Source organism: Opisthocomus hoazin, chromosome 12, assembly GCF_030867145.1.
Source record: "Opisthocomus hoazin isolate bOpiHoa1 chromosome 12, bOpiHoa1.hap1, whole genome shotgun sequence".
Classification (NCBI taxonomy): Eukaryota; Metazoa; Chordata; class Aves; order Opisthocomiformes; family Opisthocomidae; genus Opisthocomus; species Opisthocomus hoazin.
Genome location: NC_134425.1, coordinates 7,383,468 through 7,403,164, shown reverse-complemented (window position 1 = coordinate 7,403,164; position 19,697 = coordinate 7,383,468).

Here is a 19,697-nt window from a genome sequence, read left to right as displayed (position 1 = left end):
CCCTTCCCAACAAAAGAAAGCTAGAAAGAAATTTGCAGTTTTATGAATACAAATATGCATCAAAGAATTAATGTGTTTGAATCTTAGGGAACAAACCGATAGGGGAAAGCCGTTAATTAATATAATGGCACAGGACAGCCATAATCTCACCATTTTTAGTGTTATTTTCTATTTGCTGTGCATTCTAATAATGTGTGTGCTTTTTGTTGGTAATTGCGAATCAGAGCCCTGCGTTTAATTGCATGGCCTTCAATGTCACTCAGGGCTTTTTCTGAGCAGTTTTGGTTAATTCACAGTCCAGGAACGTACTTCAAATGATTCCTTCTAAATACATTACTGCGCGCCCCTCAGCACTGCTCCGGCCACGCAGCTAGGGCAGTGCCTGGCTTTGCTCGGTGCCCTTTGTGAGAGCTGTTCCCGTGCCCCCATCCTGCCTGCGGAGCACCCCGGCTCATCGATCCCTGCAGCCCCCTACTTCAGCAGCCTCTGCCTGCAGCCTGCTCTGGATGCAGCCGCTGCACCCACCAGCTGCCCGATGCCTCTGATGTGAAGGAGTGTGACACCACCAACTCTTTAATCTTTGGGAGCGGAGTCGAATAATTTACGCCACGCAACGTCTAACTGGGAGGGGGACAGTGCGAGGGGTTTTTAACTCATCTAAACACGAGGATTATTCCCAGTGCTCCCTGCTGAGGGAGAGCTGGGCATCCCCAGCCGCCGCCCCGTTGCACCCTGTGTCTTGGTGCCGCGCCGCGGGCTCGCACAGAGATGCTGCCACTGTTTGTATTGCATGTTGGCACGTCAGGTAACAACCTGCCTCGATATGGGCAGGGAGAAGTGATTTGCAGTAAAGGCACTACAGGCTGTGTGATGCTTATTTAGAAAAGTGGAGATTGTAAAAAGGCTGCCACAGAATTTGATCTATTTTGGCAGTAAAAAAGTCCAAAGGAAATTTTTGGATTGCATCTCCCATCGCTTGAATGGGATGGGGAGGTTATAGATAACAATCAGCTGTCTCGTGGACCGGATTATACTGTCTGGTAAGTCTGAAGACACTCCATTGATTATAGGAGGAGTTTTCATGATTTATTGGTAGTGATGGAGGTAGCTCAGAGAAGAATCCAGCCCTGTAAATATGCCTGCTTGTGAGGCGGAGCGCGGGTGAGGAGATGAGGTAGGAGAGATGTTCCATTTAGAGAAGAATCAAGGGTCATTGTAAATGACAATTAGACACCTCTCCCACAGCTCTGACAGCGGTACAGCAGCTCTGCTTTCGACCTGGAAATCCATTTCTTTTTCAAAACAAAAATGCTCAGGGAAATAAGTCAGGGGAAAGGAGCTCCATCTCATCAAAGACTGTACATTAAACAAACAGATAAAAGATTTTTCTTCCTAGGAAATGCGGTCCCTTCTCCCTCTAGTAATTACAGAAGTCAAATCAAAGTTGTCATTAACATTATTTAAGAAGTAATCTCTCTTGGAGCAACACAAGTGACAGCTGTGAACTAATTTCACGCCAATGGGATCTAATTTGAGGGAACTCATGGGTTACATTTCCCATAACCTTTTATTTATTCATATTCTCACAGTGTTGTGATCTGAGCATGAAACGGGTATCTCAAACCTTATAGCAACCTATCAGTTGACCTGATTTTTTATGAGCTGTCTTTGAATACTGTAGCAGCTTTTTCCATCTCTCGAAATACTTGAAGCCTTTTTTTTCCCCCTCCAAATATAAAAATTCTTATGGTATGACAGGTGAGTCACTAATTTGTGTCAAACTCCTCCACTGTGTTTTAAGTAAGGATATTATGTGTTTTTCTCTATGAATGAGGGGAAGAAAATGAGAAGTAGAGCTGGCGGAGGTCTGTTTGCAAACCTGAAAGGAAGGTGTGAAGTGCTGTGCAGGACTGGGTAGGATCAGAAAAGCAGTTTTGTACCCTGTGCTCCTTACAGAAACAGTGTGAAATTCTCCAAGTGGTGAAGAGGCGCGGTTTTGAAGTGGAGGACTCGGTTTTTATCTCTCTTGCTCCCACCAAGCTCTGAGCCGCTAATGCATGCAGCATATTGACAACTGCTAAGGTCCTAGGTGACCGGGGATTTGTTACAATATTCATTACCCTTTGATGCATGCATGTATAACCCGCCGGCCCGCGCGCGCTGCTCAGCCCGCTTTGTACCTAATCCGTGGAGGATATGGGTTAGCTAGAGCTCTCGGCTTCAGCGTGCGGCGTGTCAGCTCCGGCTGCACCGACTCATCCTCTTAGCTTTTGAAGTCCCCTTTCCTGGTGTTGGCACTGGTTTAGGTGGCAGCTGCCGTGTGCAGAGTGTTTTAAATCCCTGCCCCGTGTTCCTCAGTTGACCCCAAGGTTTCCCGTGGCTGGGGAACGATACAGAAAGAATGAAGCAGAAGCCTAACTCCTATATTTTGGGTAACATGGATCCATAAGCACCGTTCATGTTGCTGATGCTTTCCTTTTAATAGCCTTATGTGGTTCACAATTTATGCAGCGTGAAAAGGTGCACCTTAAAAATGTGCTTGTAGCAAAATAGAGTTACAAAATCTCCAGAAGAACCGAGACGTGTCTTTGTCTGGAGGAAGTGCCTGTTGTCAGTCTGGGAGAAGACAATTCATTCGGAGTGCTCCTGGCTGTCCCAGTGGCAGGCTGACCTTTATGTGAATAAATACAATAATTCCTTTTTGATTACAGAAAGAAGCAGCTTCATAATGGTAGCTCCCTATCTTCTGCCGTCACCTAACGTGGCGGGGGGAACACACACCAGTCTGTCATTCTGCTGGCATGCGGATAAGCCTAAAAATTTGATCCTGTGTTGGGATGTTTTGATATATCCCAGTGCCAGGAGTCAGAACAAAGAGAATGACTGAGGAACGGTGTGGAGCATCCTCTGCTTTGGTTTCCCTTAAAAACCAAGAGGCTTTTAACTTTGTGGGTTTGATGGAATCACAATTAAAAGAGAAAAGGAAAATAATCACCTTCCATTTGTTAACTATAAAAATGCAATCCAGCAGTGCTGCTGGTGCTTCGCTGTTTCCCAGGTCAATAAACGGCTCCCCTGACTTTAATAAACATTGATGCTGCAGGCTTGTTCTACAGTGATTGAACCTTTTTATAGTTTCAACCACTCACATTGCATGAAAGCTTGAAGATATTTTTTTCCTTTTTTTTTTTCCCCTCTTTCAGGAGGGTTGGTTCTGATTGATTAAATTGTCATTTTCTGAGTTAGTTGCTGAATTATAACTTGGTACTTTTAACTGTGTGATTTGTTTAAAGAGACAGCTTTTTGATATAGCAAACCAGCTGAGAATTTTTAAGCAGTAAAAGGAAATTTTGCTCACTTTGTTCTCAGCCTTTCATCACTGCCTGATGAAAATGCTCCTGAAAACAATGTAGAGGCTATGATATGAAAAGAAGGTATTTAGATTCACGCTCACTTCTTTATTCCATCATGGAGCTGATCTGTGCAGTATTATATTGCTTTCCATTAGTAGTTGGACACCTCATTGTTGTTAACATGTTTATCTTTCCAAGGAGCAGGGAAGGGAGGGGGAATTAGAGACGTGAATGTGAGTGCTGCCCAGGGTGATATTAAGAGTAAATGGCAGAACTGTACTTTGGACCGACGGATTTACCCCTTAATACACACAATGGATTTCTTTGCACCAAAATGATGGGCTCTGAACGCACCTAAGTCAAATAACTTCAAGGTTTTCACCTAAATCCAGACTGAGCCTGGTTCAAAGGCACAAAGACCTTGTAATTCTTTAGAAACTGTGAAAATCACATCCATGTGATGAATTCATTTTTTTATTTAACCGGCTGCCACATTCCTTCTCTGTGGATAGCAGCATGGCTTCAAGGCCTGATGCTTTTTCTTTCTTTCTTTCTTTCTCTCCCCCCAACTTAAATCTGTATTCGAGACAGTAAAGTTGAAGTGAATGAGACTCACATAACAACCATGTGTGTTCAGAATGTGTTTGGAAAGAAAGGCCAACAAAACTGTCTGGTAGCACATAACAGGGTGTCTTTTGCTTTTGATTTACAGCACCCGCAGGGGAAATGGGATAACCTAATGGTCTGAATATGGGAGATCTTACGCCTGTTCACTGCAGTGTTACCCTGGCTGGACTCTGAAACAGTGCTTAGTAGTGGAAGTCTCAGGGTATCAATATGAAATACTGAAGTCCAGTTATGCTTCTGCTTGTACACTTTCCCCTCTCTGGCCATTTCAGCTTCTGCTCTGAAATAATAACTTATGACAGTGCAAAGCTGAATTTCAGCAGTGAATTATATCGCTGGCCTCTAAATTTAATTGCATGATTCTGCAACTAACCCACTATCCATCTTCGTCCCTCAAATTCTTTTTATGCCTGTTTTCCTCTGTTTCTATACGATTCACTCAAAACCTTAAAAAAGTGAAAAATATGTGCCTAGGAAGAGGGTGAATTGTGAAACAAACGTTTAAACTTCTTACCCGCCACCAGTTCCTGAAGGTCTTTCACGAAAAAGATGGGGGTAGAGTTCACCAACACTGGGGGTCAGGATAAAGGGCTGCAGGCTCTGGCTGTTTTCCTGCAGTGCTGCAAGTGCTGGTTAGCCGAAGAAGGGGTCAGAAGGACCCTTTGCAGGTACCGGTTTAGATGTGGTCCAGCCGGCCAGGTGCTTTACGGGATGTCCGTTTCCCCCACGTAGAGCCAAACCAAAGGTGACTGCTGGAAACGGAGCCGGGGTAGATGACAGATTAGAGCTCTGATTCAGCATGGCAAATGTGGTTTTCCTAACACCTTTGTTTTAATCAGCTGAAGATTTCACAGCAAGGTGTTGATGCGTGAGAAAACTTTTAATGACAACAGCAATAAGTAAGGTATTCTGCAATTATTAGTAAACACAATATGAGAAGATTTTTAGGAGAGTTGCTCATGTTCATTTCAAAATCATCTTGCTGCCATTTTATAGGGTGGGAAATAAGCTGTAACATGAAAAAGAGTAAAATGTTCATTAAGGCCATAATGATTTATATCATAACATTGTAAGGTAGCATGCTTTACCTCAGTACAGTTCCTCAACGAATGTTTTTCTAATTTCCATAAGTAATTGACCTCTCATTAGCAACTCATTAGAAAAATTGAGGTGATGTGACAAACGCAAACCCACTGCGACAGAAACTCTGCATGTGAATAAATTTTTGAAAACTCTAATAGATTCAAAATAAAGGTCCACAAGAACTTAGCTTTCTCTGACTGAAAAAGAAAAATGTTACATTTACACCTCTAAAGTGAAACACTTTAAATATATCCTGCTGCACACTCAACAGTCCTTAAATCTGTACTTCGACTCATGGCTGATTTTCAAACACAGTGAATATTCACATTTTCTTCTTGCAAGTAACTGCATAGGAAAAGGAATTAGCCAAATAATATGTGGGAATGACTATAGACACCGTAGTTGGAAAAACTGAGTACAGATTTTGGAATGTGGACGAAGTATGGCTTAATTTTTGAACGAACTAAACATCGACTGACACATCTCAGTGACTCCAGCCTAGATGTGGCTATTTACAAAAAAAGACATAATGCTGAATTCTTTGTCCACGAGCAGTTGCTTCAGGAGGGAGGAGTCTGCGTTGTCCTTTTTATAGCCGCTGTTAACCGACACATGAATGTTAACAAACTGAAAGAATAGATTTTGCACGTATTGAAGTGTTATCTTTAATAAACTTATATGTCTGTCTTTTTAGGGATCAATAAATCAATTCTGAGCTAGTTCTTCACCACATCAATATTGTGAAAAATGAGGCTGATATTTAACGTAAAGTTTTATGAGTCCTTGATGCTCCTGAACAAACCCAGGAAAAGGAAAACATTTCTTTTTTAATATTTTCCTTAAAGTTCCGAAGCCTACCTGAAACTTATTTGATAGTAACTGGATTTATGTGTTCCAAGTTAGCATTTCATTACAAAGCTACATGAGGATGAGAAAGGAATAAAATCTGTCTGAAAGTCTTGTACAACAGAGAAGAGATGAACTGATGAACCTCCCTGACCCTTTGTAGTACCAGCTAAGAAACTGCAGGGTCTAAAAGGAGAACAGAAGCGATGAAGTAACAACGTCAAACAATGGGAAAAGCTGCTGGCTTAGGGCTGCCCTGGGAAAAAGGCCAGGGAGAATCTCACTTTTCCTCGTTTGGGAAGTGTATCTGTTATCTGGTTGCTCTTCGTACAAGTTGAGGGTTTTTTTCCTTTCCTTCCTGAATTCTCCTGCAATGGGCCATTGCGTAGCCCTAGTTTCAATACAGGTGACTGTCTTTTTGCTTTGCCAGCTAAACTGTGGAAGAAAGAAAGCACAGAAGTGATCGTGAGGAATTTCCTGTTGTGGAAGAAAAATGTATTATTAAAAGCTCACCCAGTAAAATCAGACTGCTTAGCTTTCCATGACATTTCCAAGGAAAAGATTGAAGAGAAAAAGAGAGAGCAGGTAAACAGTGACGTTTCATGGTCTGTGGATTGCGTCATGCCACGAGACTGGACCGAGTGACTAGTTCTGTGACATTGCTCCTGTCATTTTTTCTGCATGATTGCAGAAACCATGGTTGCATGGGTAAACCCTGATGGTTTCAGTCCAAATTTAGAGTACAATCTGCTCTCTAATGGCTTTTAACACCAGAGAGCACTGCTTCCTAGAGCCGGGACTGAGCTGAGCTGCAGGGCTAGTTACGAAACGAAACACAGTACAAAACCAGAAAGCTGAGACTATGTTACCCAAACATCTTTTATATTCAACATCTCCTCTAGGATTTAAGGACTTCTATGGAAACTAAGCTTTTTAAAGTCCTGGACAACCATTAGATTGGTGTAAATAATCATAATTGAGTTTATTACCAAATCTCTCTGCATAATGCTATATGCTCTTCATTAGAGCCCACCCTTTCCCACACAGTTACACGCTCCTACTCTGCAATACCGGGATGACTCACTGGCAGAATTTCTTTAGGATTTAGGAATACATTTGGATTTCAGCCAGTTATGGAAAATATACCTACTTCCTCTTATACCCACGCACATACTCAATATATTTCTTTGCATATGGGATCTGAATCAGTAATACTAAAAGACTGAAGTTGAAGGAAGAAAAAAATGCATCTATAACCATGTTCCTTGAGAAGGGTTCTTTTAAAAATCATTTATTCAGTCATTTTGTGAGAGCGAAAGACCTGCTACATTGCAAGGTGCAAATAGCACACCCCAAAAGAGATATTTCTCTTTACATAGGTTGACTTTAAAGAAGTCATAGTGCCAAGCATAAAATTATTAATTTAACTGAAGTAATTAAGAACACTTCCCTTCCTTCCCTCAAAATGGAAGGAATAAGCTCACCAGTAGCAAATGTGTATTTTTGCAAGACTTTGGGGGTATGCCTGTACTGCCCTTAGGTTACCCTAACACTGGCTATGTCTTGCTGCTTTATGCTGAAACTGCTAACGGGAAACTCAGAGTGTTATGATTATGGGTCCAAACACAATTTCCAAACCTGCAATATCATATCAGTATCCCACGGGCCTAGCAGAACTGTAGATATTCAGGAACCCACCAAAATAGCTAGGAAGGGCGAGGTTAATGACACCGACAAAAGAAAACAGCTAGGTTTTTGTTGCAGCATGCTTTTAGTTGTTTTATGCAAAACGGTTTAATATCACCTTAATCCCAGTTTGCCATGTGAAAAATGACCCTGTCAATTTGATACAGAAGTAGAATATTGAGAAGTGGAACATTTTGTCTAATAGGGAAGAGCTGACAAAGACAGACTGAATAATGTTTAAATGGATAAAACTGACTTGATTGTGAATTCCAAACAAAATTAAAAATATTGCACTAAGATTTATAGAGTTTGTTTTCTGACTTTTTTTTCTGTCTATGTGTGCTGGGCTGTGTTTGTGTCATCAATATTTCAGCTTAGCAGCAGCATTATTTTCTTTATTGATAAAAGCCAAAGGCTAAATATTGCAAGACATTTGGCAATGCCAATATAAATGGGAACTCTCAGTTGCATGCAGTCCAGTTATTGATGTTTTTATTAGCAATCCTTATAAGGGCACATTCTATCTTCCTTCTCACTGCCATAATGTGGAAATAAGGGAAATGGTAAAATGCCTGTTGCACTTAGCTAACTATAACACAGTTTTGACTGAACTCATCTCTGTCCTGCAACTAGCCACGAGCACCATGGAAATGAATGTGGGCACTGTGGCAGGGTGTCTCAGCAATGGGGCTTTCTGCAGCTTTGCTCATCGATGCTTCTTCTCCTGCCCTGGCTATGGGAACGGAGCAGACTCATCTTCACTGAAGCAGCCTCAGTGAACAAAATTTGATGTAGGAGCTACCATCCCTTATTTCTCCTGCTGCTTAAAATAGCTCTCCAGTTCTCCAAGTGCGTGAACCACAACCCCGCCGAGTTCCTGCAATATGTATTATCATATCTGTTCAGGGCAGGGCTTGTGCATGAGGACACTTCAGGGAAATTCTTTGAGAAAATTATTTTCTTTGAATTTTCAGTAGCCACTATCAAAAGTCTGAACTTTTATCGGTGTTATCTTTTATCCCACTCTGCTTTATAAACAAACATGACACTCTATTCTACAAAGTGATTTCTTTGTGAGTTATGGAACCACAGAAAAGCATATAAAACCCACAAACCTTATTATTTTTGGATTCTTGAAACTTAAAATTGATTTAAACCAAGTTCAGCCAGCAATATTTCCTCCCCGTCTAAGAAACTATATCCTGGGTTTCAGACTAAAGTAAATTTTTATAGGCACATTGTAATTATAAACCCTTGAGAAACGGATTTTGTAACAGGGACACTGGCACAAAGCTTCACTGTAGTTACTCTGCTGAGCACTGATGCGAAGAGGCTGAAAATCCATTCTCTCAAGAAGGAGCTTATTAAAAGACTGCAGTAGCTTTAATGACATTTCTTGTGACATCAAAATTATTTCATTTGGAATCACAGAGCATCTCTACTTCTGCATTTGTGAAGGTCCAAGGAGAAAATACCACTGCAACCTCACAGCTATGAGGAGTGACTGAGGGAAGCAATCCAGAGAGAGATATCTGCGCTGGTACTCCCATCCTCTCATGATGGAAGATGTAAATTAATCTGTTTAATTAGAGCAGCATACAATAATCATCACCAGGAAGGCAGCAGAAATGTTTGGAAATACCTTACAGTTTTTGCAAACGGTCTGGGTTCAGCTTTTCCTCCTAAATCGATAAAGAATAGCTGAAATGTCGGTGATAACCAAACTCATCAAAGGATGAGGAGGTTTGGTTCACATCAGATCTGTTTGGTGACTTATGTTCTTCTTCAGTTCTGAAGAGATTCTGGATTGATTTTCTTGCAATATTTCAAGCCAAATGGGTATTTTCAAGGAATATACATTTCTGGTTGGACTGATCTTTGTGCTATTTATCTCATGTCATTTGTAGAGATGAATTCAAATTAAGTGATGGCAAGGTGCTTGGCCCAGATATATCGCACCCTAAGAGATTCAGTCCTGCTCACTTGATCACACTGAAATTACACTTCTCAGCTGTACAGGTATGCAGATACTTTACAAAGACGGGTAAACAGCTTTATCCTCGTTTTAGAGCTGTTCAAAGACAACAGTTAGCCCCAAAGCACGTACTAGCTCAGAGGCAGAGGTCCAGACTGCAGCCTTCCTGCACTGTAATTTGTAGCCTCATCCTACATCCACTGAAGCCAAGAGCAAAATTTTCACCTACATCAAAGCAGAATATCCAGCCTCTGGCAGCAAGTTTGCTTGGCTTTCTTCTGATCTCCCTGGGTATGCTCACAGGAGGAAGAGGCTAAAATCTTCCATGGTTTCAAATGAGATGCGCAAGACAACAAGTGGTGGCAACAGCATCCAGGAAAGGGAGGAGAGTTTGGTAAAGCAGACAGACTGTTGCAGGCAGTTGGATGTGAAATAGCACAGTTTGTATTACAGCCTTTGATTTTTTAGGGAGTTTTGGCACTGGTTATTTAATCAGTCAGACAATAGAGTGGGAAATGGAAATCAACAGAAAACCCAACCTCTCCCGCAGGGCACATGGGCAGCCAAAAATAGCTGCACGAATTGAATAGTGGGGCTGGGCAAGTTTTCCAAAGTTTTTCAGAATCTCTGAGGAATTCTTGGCCCATATTCTAAAAGAAAAAGCATGTTGGTCTCCCTTTCTCTGAGCCAGTTCACTCATACATGCAGAGCTAACACGGGCACCTGGGGCTGAAACCAGCTCCTTCTGAAGTCAGTGGCAAAGCTCCTACTGGCTTCAGTGGAGGCAGGATTTGTCCCTTTGTGAGACGATCATATTTATATTCAATACCCTGCAACTTAAAGTGAGGATTAGCAGAATTAAACTCTCCTAATTTGTATATCTCAGACTGCCAAACCACAATTAACTTTTGTGCATTTGAATTAACAGGGAAAATTATTAACCACCGTTTCCCCATGCAATTATAATTTTACACTTCTGGAAAATTTCTGCTAAATACAAAAAGTAGCTCACACCCCTCTGAACATATTCCTCTTAATATCATTTAGTTATTAGAGTAGGAAACAATTTTTCACCCCGTTGCTTCCATATGCAAGTGATGCTTGCCCAGCACCACTGCTGTGCTGTGTACTGTACCGATTCACTTTGCTTTGGCCTAAGGCTGCACAGACCATGCAGGTCACTTTTCACAGGGGCACAGGGGTCAAAGCTTTAAATTCACCCAAGAATAACACCTGTGTGCATAGCCCTTGGCAAATATTACAGCCAGGTGCTATTTTGTGCTGGTTTTAACCATGCAACATACAGGATCAAAATTCCCCCCTTTCCTTCTCCTGGGCAAAGCAAAGGAGGACACTCCGGTCTTCCCTGGGCACAGAGCTACAGGTTGGTACAGCAGGATAAAGGCAGTGTAAAGCAACTGAAGGTTTCTGCCTTATTTTCTGCTTTTCTCTTGCGTGTGCTGGCCAGACTTGGCCCTTGCATAGGGCTAGCGAGGGTCCAGTCGGTGCCAAAAGCTCACAGAGCATCCGCTTTCCCACGACAGTTTTCCTTGCACGGTAGCACACCCTCTCCACCATATGAAAAGTGACAGCCATTTTTTCTTAAGACTTCGGGTTCATGGGAAAAGTACAATCTGAAGCCTGTTTGTTTTTTTTTTTAATGGGGGCTGGGGAGAGATATGTAAGAACAGATAGCTTTTGATTTCTGTGTCAACCTTTTATAATAAAAACATTTGTAACAACATAATTAAACTGTTGAACAAAAGTTCTTTTCTAGAAGAATAATCTTTAACTGGTGCAAAATGCCTCACTGGGATTTTGTCAGGTTTTAATTTCAGTTTGAATAAATAGTGTGAGACACCAGGCTGGGGAAGATAAAGGTGAATTTCATCTGCTTCCAGCTTGTCATAATGGAAATAATAACTACTTTAGCCAAAAACAAGTTTCCAATTAGTTTCTCTAAAATAATATTATCCCCTTTTTTAATAGATACTGCAGCTCATTTTAGAACCTAATTTTGATAATATATAAACATTTCTAAAACAGCTATTCCCACTGAAAGAATGACAAGTACAGACTTTGGCAGCACATGTTGGGAGCCTGCCTGTACTGAAAAGCAGTCTTTGCTTTTCTTGAACTGAATCTTAAACAACAAAAAATAGAAAAATCAATTTAAAATCTTCTTTAGGATGAAGACATCTTTCCTGAAAGACTTTATTTAAATGGCCAGATAATGATCATTAAACAAGACATTCTGAAGTTATAAAATGCATTACTTCTGGAAAACAGATAGGCTATTTTTTATTTTTATTTTAAGAAAAATTAGTGTGCTTTATGGGGGGCTTCAAGACACAGGAAAAGTGAAATAATGCTGTCTCTTAAATGCAGCTAAAATTGTCTGATTTATAGCTCACATTAAACTCAGAAACCAATGCTAATGTGGTTCAGAAAAAAATAGTCTCAAGACTTTTTAAATGTATTTGAAAGGATCCTTTGAAGGGATGCAAGAGGACTATATTCTGTTCAGCCCCACCCAATGATCTCTTCTATGACAACTGTTGACTAATCTGACTATACAGTATACAAAAAATGGACTTTTACTGTCTAAGAAGATGCCTTTTTACATGAGAAGAAAAAGCCAAGCTCTGGTATCCTATGCAACATACTATACTCACTGCAATAATGTCCATGCAATGGCACAATTTGTTCCAGGTCTGATCCAGCACTCCTTCCAAGCCCCTCCAGGGCCTCCAGCTCATAGGTTAGCTGGTCAGATGTGTCCCTGCAAAGGCCAAGTCAGGGCTGAACATAGCTCCAATACTTGTCCTGAATCCTTCCTGACTTCCCATACCTCACAACTCCTAACCTCCACACTACAACTTGCCAAGACAAGTTTTTAAAGGCCCTGAAAAGAGGAGCAGTTTGGTCAAAAGCACCGCAGGTGTGAGGCACACCAAGGGCTTTCAGCTGCTTAAAGCAATGGGGCCTGAGGCACATGCCATGGCATTAGATATTGAAGTGAGCCTAGCATCATAGTACAGCATTACTTTGTTAGCTGTTCTGACTAACGCGAAGCCAGTGTGGTTGTTTCTGCCCCCACAGTAGTCTATAATGGCAACAGCACTTGTGGTGTCACAAGCATGGCTTGAGCTCTGACCCTGTGTGGAGGAAGCTGAGATGTGTAGCCCTGTTGCTTTATCCATTGCTGTGTAAGCAAAAAAAAAAAAAAAAATTACACAGAATTTCAAAGACTCAGTGCAACAAGACAGCAAGAATTAAAACAGAGGTGTTAAATGCTCCATGTTTAATTTAAAACTGAGATTTCATAATGTATAAATCTCTCATCATCACACATGTGTGCATGCAAAACTATGGGGGAACAGGTCTTCTGGGAGACACTGACAGTTCCAGTGATGTTTTCTAAATGTTGACATTCTACAGTGTACTCTAGCTGTACTGAAGGAGCTACATGTAGATAATAATGGAAAATTATCTCATGATGAAAGACTGGACAGTAGCCAGTATCTATTTTTTATGAATGTGGATCACGTTGGCTGTCATACTGGCTTGGATGTGAGGTCCTTCTAATGCAGTATGTTGTCTCTGCCAGCAGCCAACATGAAATACTGCAGATGAAAGGGTAAAAGTCAGGCAGGAAGCAATTGTAAAATAATTCACCCTTTGCACTAGGTCTCATCCTTCTTTTTTTTGGTAAATTCTTGCTACCTGAGTTTTATATGAGTAAATGATTACAGCAAGTAAACTTCAAGCTTATGGTTTGGCATGGTGTTAACAAACATGATGTTAACAAGAGACCCTTTCAACTTCTGTGATGATACAAAAAAAATCTGCCATAAACTGCTGCAAAAGAGCTGCTTTGCAACAACCAGGCTGGCGTTGGCCTATAAAGCCATTCAAACCAGTCTGAAGTAAAACATTTGCAAATATCACGTGCTATTTGCAGGTGCAGAACTCCAGAAAAAACCTCACCACCACACAAATTACAGTAGATAATTAGACCAGCTCAGGTAGCTTTTCATGAATAAAGAAGAAAACAGCAGCAAAGCAGGGCAGAAGTTGGAAGCAGCAATTGCTCTTTGTATAACGTGCCAAGTGTACCAGTTAACCTAGAGCAGAAACCACATTTGCACTTGCTTCATCTTCTGTTGTAAGAGGAAAAGATGTCGCATGTGTCATTTGCAGAAGTGTGGTTTTACACAAATGAAAGTACTGCACTAATTTGGCCAACCTAAGCATGGTAATTTTTGCAATAAAGAAGAAAAGGTGGAGCAGACCATACTTACAGTGCATAGGATTTTGTGAAGCCTCCTCAGCGTACCCCGTCATTCATGGTTAAGCCAGACCTTGACCTTGTTGTAGCTGTTTTGATTTTTACTACCTGGGTAAGTGGACATTATAGGGGAATAATGTAATGCAGTTAGCAGAAGCTGATGGAAAGCGGCCTTGCAAGGCACATGCAGGAGGACTGTAGGGAGGCTTTTGACACCTAATCAGCTCTTTAATCACAGACCTGAACGCCTTCCCTGGAAGTACAATGGGAACAAACTCAGCAAGAGCAGCAGCATTCTGCAGATGAGATTAGCTCATAGGTGTGCTATGTTGAAGCCTCACCATCCCCAGAAGAAAAAGAAGGGACTTTTTACAGACCTGTGTGTTGCTCAGTGGAAGGTAAAAGGAATCTTTTATTCCAGAGCTGGAATATGAAGTTTATATTCCATGAAAACTGTCTCATGAAACCGTGCATTAAATGGGTTCTTAGAAATGTGCAGCCCAATAAATAAACCAGTAATTGTACCCACACGATAAGGAAATGAGCCAGTGACAGTACAAAAAAATAAAGGGATGACAGGGAAGCTTTATCACACATATGCTGAGGGTCATCCCCACTTCGGGCAGGGAAGGGGGCCTGTCACTTTGTCAAGCTTGCGAGTAGAAATCATTGCCTGGAGATACAGTAAAACTTGCACTTGATGAAATGGAAACTTAAAACCAGCATAAACAGAACCACTCAAAAATAATGAAATGAAGATTTAAAAGGCTTTATCACATTCCAGGTTCAGCGTCAGCAGCTGAATTTACGTACTGCAGAAAAGTAGATGCAGAGGTGGAAACTAAGAAAATGCTGTTAGAGACGGGAGTGCAGAGCCAAAGGAGTCCCAGGAGAGTGATAGCAAATTCAGAGATGCTGAATGTTTCAGAGTAATCCTTGAGGACTTCGTGTTTCTCTCAGTCCCTTCCATGCAGAAAGAAAAGAGTTAATAAATATTGTTAGTGCCTGGGGAATTGTTCACAGGGGATCTTTTTGGAAGAGTAATCTTCATATTTAGACGTATTTTCTCATTATGGGTAATAGAATGATGAACTGAGAAATGATCTCAGCCACTTATGATTCTAAAAGCCCCCAGCCTGAATAATCTATGCTGATTTAGAGATAATAGCATCAAAGACATAACTCATTCAGCACAATGTCCATTTACTTACTCTGAAGATTTTTACTATCCTGCACCTATTTTATAGAAGCTTATAAAAAGTTGATAATGATATAAAAAGAATAACATAATAATAATAAAAAAAAGACAAGTCTGCAGTGAGAACTACCCTGTCCAGGACTGTATCACAGACATACCAAACCTGCTGCTAATGAAGTGCAATACAAATGCTAAGACAGAAAAAATGGAGCACGCTCTCGTTCTGCACTTATTAACGTAAAACTGACAGAGAGGATGGTTTTGTGTGCAAGACACTGCAGCAGCACTTAGAAGGTGAGAGTTGCAAACTCCCTGTGCCAACGAGAGGGCTTGCTGCTTCTCTGCTGGGTTTCTCTTTGGTAAAGAAGCGATGTTAAGCCTTGATTTCACTGCTGCACCTGCTTAGACTCTACGCTTCTGGAGGCAGGAGTCATCTTTTATCACATCTCTGTGCAGGGTCCAGAAGAACTGCATCTCTGCTGTGGACTACTTTCTCCCATGACACACATGCTAGCATACTAGCAGAGGCAGCTGTCCCTAATTGCTCAGGATCACAGCCAACAGTTTCCCCATTTTGCTTCCAAGTCCTCATGACCGTAACATCTTATTTTCAGCAAGAGTGTTTTCCGACCCAAGGGACAACAAACGTCAGGCTGACCTGAGAAGCACTCTTTTCCTACATTTCCCTTGGGCTCTCTCTTCTTCAAAAGGTGATGATGAGCTCTTTCAAATGCCAGTTAGATGATCATAAATAATCTTTACTTTTTTTCATGTCATAGAGATTGTGCGTCCATGTGTCCCATTGGTTTTGAATCACAGAAAGTTTTGGAATGTTTTAAGCAGTTTTTGTATCTCCTGAGATGATCACTGCAAGGGTTACTCATACACTGTGTCATCCTGGGTGACTTGGGACTGGGCATATGGACAATGCAGTCAACACTTGCGGCACTGCAGTAACCAGGGACAGATGTTTGACAACTGTTAGGCTTATGAAAGGAGGGACATAATGAAAGAAGACTGTGATTTAACCTTGCCTCTTTGCATTTTTGGGATAGAGCTGATGATGCAGCTGAGCCAGTACAATGCTTGTTGCCTCTCAAAAGGGACAGTCCTCATCCCTTCTCTCCTCCACTTCCAAATGCATATTCCCAGTGGAAATACTAAATTACGACATCATGCTTGAGAAATGTTGGTCTCCCTTCTAACGGATTATTTCAATGTGGATTTTTTGGCATATTTCTTTCCTCTAACCAGCTCTTCTGTCTCATCAACACAGCTTTCCCCTCACAGATCAGAGTTGAAGAGCAGGCTGGTGGTGCGATCTCTCTACAAGCAGCTGTTGATCTCCCCCTCACTTAATACCTTGAGGTTTTGCATTCTTCCACTTAATATTTTTCCTGTGCTGTTTCCTCCTGTGCTGAGGCCTTCTGCAGTTAGATTCCTGTTTGATTATGTAATAAACCCATGAATTATTAAGAGTATATAAAATATTGACAAGCTGTTCTCTGAGATAGAACAGCTTTAAAGTATTGATTATGAATCCAGAGAATTATAATTAGTTTCTATGTAAGAGATAATTAAGTTATTATTGTTTCTCTTACTTCTAATACGATGACGGATAGAAAGTATTTATACCAAACTCTATGAAATCTTATTAAAATTAAGGCAACAGGTTTATGAGCACTCAAGATAATGGGAAAATAAAGCTTGATGGGGAAGTGTTCACATTTTCAAAGAGCTCAGCTGGCAACGTCCCCTCGTTGTGGAAAGAAATAATTTCAGGTTTGCTCTGAGGAAACTCCTGGGCACAGAGATGTGATTGACTTCAGCAGTCAGAATGTCGTTTCAGTTTGATTTTACCAGAAACCTGACTGACATCACTGTGCTTTGTGTACTTGAGCACATTTTGAACCTAGGGGCTGACTTCAGTCAGATTTGGCTGGGGGGGACAGTCTTAGAGTTATTTAGTTTCTACAGGTTTTATACAAGCTTGCTGGAAAAGCCATTGCAGTGTTAGTTTAGCTCTCATCAAGCATCAGACAATTCATTCCAGAGCTCAATTTCAAGACAGCATGACACTGGTAACTCGTTTTCATGAGTTCTGCTGCTCCAAAGTGATTTGTGCATCCTTAAAGTTAGATGTTTTTCCCATGAGGCCATGCCTTGTGAAAACCAAATTTTATTCATTGGAACTTACCATACGAGCAGAGTGTTTCCCAGGCAGAACTGGGCAGCAGGGACTCATCCTGCCTGACTTGGTCTGTCTTCCAGTGCTCTACCGCGGAGCCCTTTGCTATACTCCCTCCACAGTAAACAGGGGAGGGTTTTCTTTCTAAGGTATAACACATCTGAGCAACTTCGGGAAGAGACAAATCGCTGTAGGCATTTACAATTAGGCAAGGTGAATCCCATCCTTTGAGTGCGGTGTTGCAGTGGAGCTAATATAAATGTCAGGTAGGAGAAGAAACAGGCTCTGACGGAGGAATGTCAGGCGCTCAGCTGATCCAGCTCTGCTCACCTGCCTGTGGCTACTCTCTCTGCCCTCTCCTCTGCTGTTTGTAAGGAAAGAACAAGCTCCAACTGACATGTAGTAGGCCAAATCCAAGAACTGGATGAGAACAAATACAACAGTTCCTGGGACATACTGTCTTTAGTGAGGATCTTCTGTTGCTTTTTAAATATGTTACCTATTCCTGGAAAGTCCACTCTCAGGCTGGTTCATGGTTGGCCACCAAGAGAAAACAGGGTAGAAAGAGAATTCAGGAAGATGACTCCTCCACCCCTGTGCACCAGGGCAGGATCAGTGATGCCGAAAACCTTCCTCATTAGAGCGCTTGTTCCTGAGACCCTCAGAGATGGAGGTTCCCCGATCTTCCGTAAATCATGAATTTGATGAGTTTTCCTTATGATTACATTTCCTAATGTATAACCTTTTATAGCCAGGAACCTGAAGCAAAGAGGAATTAAGGATAAGTTGAATTCACAGGGTGAATTAGTGCTACAATTTATCTTATGAGGAAGCACGAAGGGTTGTGTAACATACCGGTGTACCTGCTGCTTCACTTGAGACAACACTTGAAAATTCTGGACCTTTTGTACAGTTTCAGTTGCTTTTCATCATTGGAGGTCATGAGCTAGTTGGCATTTCTATATTCTTGCATAACATAGTTGGACCATTCCCGTCACCCAAGAAGGCCTGAAGGCAGAGCTGAAGCCACTTCCTTCAAAGCGCAGCTTTTTCTCCAGAAACAAGAGAGACATCTCAGGAGAGCAACAGGCAGGCAGCGCTGCCCTGACCCTGGCATGGCGCTGGGTGCAGAGACTGGAACTGGGGCTTGGTTTGCTGAACAGCCACTTTCCAACACCCTCACCCACCAGCCCTTCCAGCTCCCTCCAGCAGCTGCCTGACCTTCTCCACTGCTGGGCTGGCTGGAACTCTGAACTGTGCCCAAAGAGCTACTTTTAACAGCTCATCATCTCCAAGCCTTTCCCCGTGGCATCTCATGGGGGGAAATTGCCGTATTAGACTTCTGTGGTCCGGAAAGAGATGCACTACCAAAGCAATGTGAGTGACAAACCCATAGTATACCCCAACAAACCATTCAATCACGGTGTCCATGGACATCCTATGGTGGAAATTTAATCCGAAGAAATTCTGTATTAAAGAAACTGTGAACAGAAGCGCATAAGGGATACATTTGCAGGTCTCAAGAGCTTCTTCAGCAACTCAGAAAATACATGAGTTCTGTGAGGGAACATGCTATTACACCAAGTTTGTAAGAACAAACTCTTAAATCCCACCCTCTAGGCCAAATCCATTCTAAATCTCTGAAAAGTAACCGCTAATGGCAAACAAGCCTCGGATCCAGGTCTTGCTAATGTAAGAGGAGTCTGGGGGAATGGCTGAGCTGCGCACACGATGAACGTCTGCTGTATTGTGAAATGAAGTTGAAAGTGCAGCTATCTGTCAGGAAAGCGGATGCGACGGCGCTCTGTCAGCCGTTAATAGGCATGTGTGGCTGCTTTCATTATTTAACATTTGTTTGAAAGTACCTCTCTCTTTTGCTTTCGTGAGGAGATATGAGCATCCTCACAGAGGGCACTGGTCCTGTGCAATCACTGTCTGCCTACAAAACAGTTTAGATTAAAATGTCTCCCCACCCCCGCCAACAAAATAGGACACCTAATTGAAAGCCAAGCTACGAGTGCTTCTCCATCCCCTCCCTCCCCAGCACTACATCTTCATCGCATCTTTTGTCGGCTCTACATCAGATGTGCCTTTCTTTCTTGCTCTGAATAAAAACAATCCCTGCTTCCCCACAGTGAGCATGAAAACCTCTTCACAGAGCATGAGCACTAAATGAGAGCCATGCTCACTCTGTGTGCTTTGGAAGGCAGGAATATTTCAAGGGACTGAATTAATCCCTCACATTTTCAAAGTGCATGGCACAGGTTTGAACTTCAGCTCTCACGGCAGTTAAAGCAAGGGAGAGGAGATGGGGTCCCCCGGGTTTAACTCCCACCGAGCCCTGGTGCGATGCACAGCACAGCTCGGCTCTGCCGTGCCCGGTGCCGCGGGCAGGGGCTGGCAGACAGCCATCCTGCGGGATCTGCCCCCCAGCTATCGCTTTGGGGAAA